Genomic DNA, 2038 nt, shown 5'->3' with positions numbered 1-2038 from the left:
ACATGTTAGCCTATAATGTACCCTAACATTTCCGTGGGGGGAAAACAAAATTTGAGCATAGGAGGAAGGATTTCCAAATAATGCTCTATAAAAGGTAAAACAAATTACCATTAGGCAGGCAATACACCCATCTATCTGTTCCTGTTTACCCATCGCCTCAACCCCATCTACGCATCGATGCTACCCATCTACGAAGGCTGTTAACTATTGATAGGCCATGGTATTATTTCTTTTCAAAGCTGTAAGTATAAAGGAATCTAGTTTCTGCTTTACCTTTTAAAAAGCACCTAGTTTATATAGGGTTAAAGTTAACTTCCTTTATCAAAAGTGTGAACAACACCCAAAGTGCTACTGCACAAAGTGAGTTTATAACAGTGTATTATCATAAATATATCTCTTAAAAAACTAATATTTTGTAACTTTGTAATCTCAAACTGTTTGAACATTTTTACATTTACTTATTGTTTCATTGATTTTAATAAAAGGTCTTGATGACTATTTCTGTCTCAGTGTAAGTTCCTGTCATATACCCCAAAGCTCCTTTTATAAACTCTGTAAAGCCTAATTCAGAACAAACTTTATCTTCTAATCATACACATTGGCAAGCCGTACCCATATTATTAATATCCATTAATTATTATTATTACTAATTAATTTTAAAATAATTATCAAATTAAATTAAGTGGATAAATTCCACCGACCCTACTAACCCACCCCAAATCAGGCTACAACCTGGGGCTTGGCAGCTTAGAACTTTTGAGGGCTTTTCTCTGCCTTTTTGGTCCCCGCTGCAGTCAGTACATTCTAGACATGGGCATGGTGACCTCCCTGGGGATCTTGACAGCTTTAGCCAGCTTCTTGGTGGCTATTTTCCTGCTCAGAGCCACTGTCTTCTTCTCATGCCGTGTCCTGGGGGCCCAGCTGCTGGTTGAATGGGAAGGAGACAAAGTGCTGGTGACTTTAGCCCGCACCAAGTGGCCTTTGCTCATCAGACTCCTGAACCCCAACTGGATGTGGTTCTTGTTCTTCTGCACAGCACAGCCCTGGAGAGGAGGGATCTGCAAATGTACATTCCTATGATCCCTTTGTTTAATTGATGAAAACATAAACTAGACACTTAGAGGCTTGGAACTGATTTCAGCTGATGGGCAGGTTTGCTAGGTTTTTATGCATTTGGACAGTGAAATGTTGAGTGTTACATTCATTTCAAGCATCCCCGTATAGTGGAGCTCCTGAACATAATGGAGAATAGTATCAGAGGGGGAGCCGTGTTAGTCTGGATCTGTAAAAGCAGCAAAGAATCCTGTGGCACCTTATAGACTATCAGACATTTTGGAGCATGAGCTTTCGTGGGTGAATCCCCACTTCGTCGGATGCAAGTAGTAATCCTGGAAATTTCCACTACTTGCCTCTGATGAAGTGGGTATTCACCCACGAAAGCTCATGCTCCAAAACGTCTGTTAGTCTATAAGGTGCCACAGGATTCTTTGCTATAATGGAGAATGGAAATCAAAATGTTTTCCCTTTTTTAAAAAAAATAAAAAAATAAAAGAATAAGGAGAGGCTTATTAGAGGGCACTTGGATTTGAAGCAAGGACCACTTGATCTGCAGTCAAACACTCTACCACTGAGCTATACCCCCATGAGAGCAGATGCTTTCCCCATTGTAGCTGAAGCACATCAGTGATTCCAATAGCAGGGGCAGGTTCTCTCTGGGGCACAGAGATTTTTCGGGGAGTTGGTGGCTCCTTTCTTTCCTCACCCTGGAGTAAATGCAGCTTTTTATTCCATGGTACATGTTTTATGGACTAACAACAGCAGCTTGAAGAAAGAGGAGAGTGAATATCTCACTCTCAGGGCTGAAGATGGCCACGTCCCCTCTGTCTGACCGTTGCCATTGCAGGAGAGAAGGTTTCAATGGAGTTGAATGCCCTGGCTCAGACTAGAGACACAGAAAGGTTTTTGCTGTTCATTGAACAGCAAAAGAAATTGTGTCTGTATGTGAAACTGAGGAGGGACATGAAATGCCCACAGGGTG

General features: G+C 41.3%; 1 non-coding gene across 1 annotated transcript; it reads right to left on the bottom strand.

Annotated features, from left to right (window-relative positions):
- Positions 1–1570: 1570 nt before the first annotated feature.
- TRNAC-GCA lies at positions 1571–1642 on the bottom strand. The gene has a single exon. It is a non-coding gene; the product is annotated as a tRNA-Cys (tRNA).
- Positions 1643–2038: the final 396 nt, after the last annotated feature.

This window comes from Mauremys reevesii, linkage group 14, assembly GCF_016161935.1.
Source record: "Mauremys reevesii isolate NIE-2019 linkage group 14, ASM1616193v1, whole genome shotgun sequence".
Taxonomy (NCBI): domain Eukaryota; kingdom Metazoa; phylum Chordata; order Testudines; family Geoemydidae; genus Mauremys; species Mauremys reevesii.
This window is presented reverse-complemented; position numbering and strand designations above follow the sequence as displayed.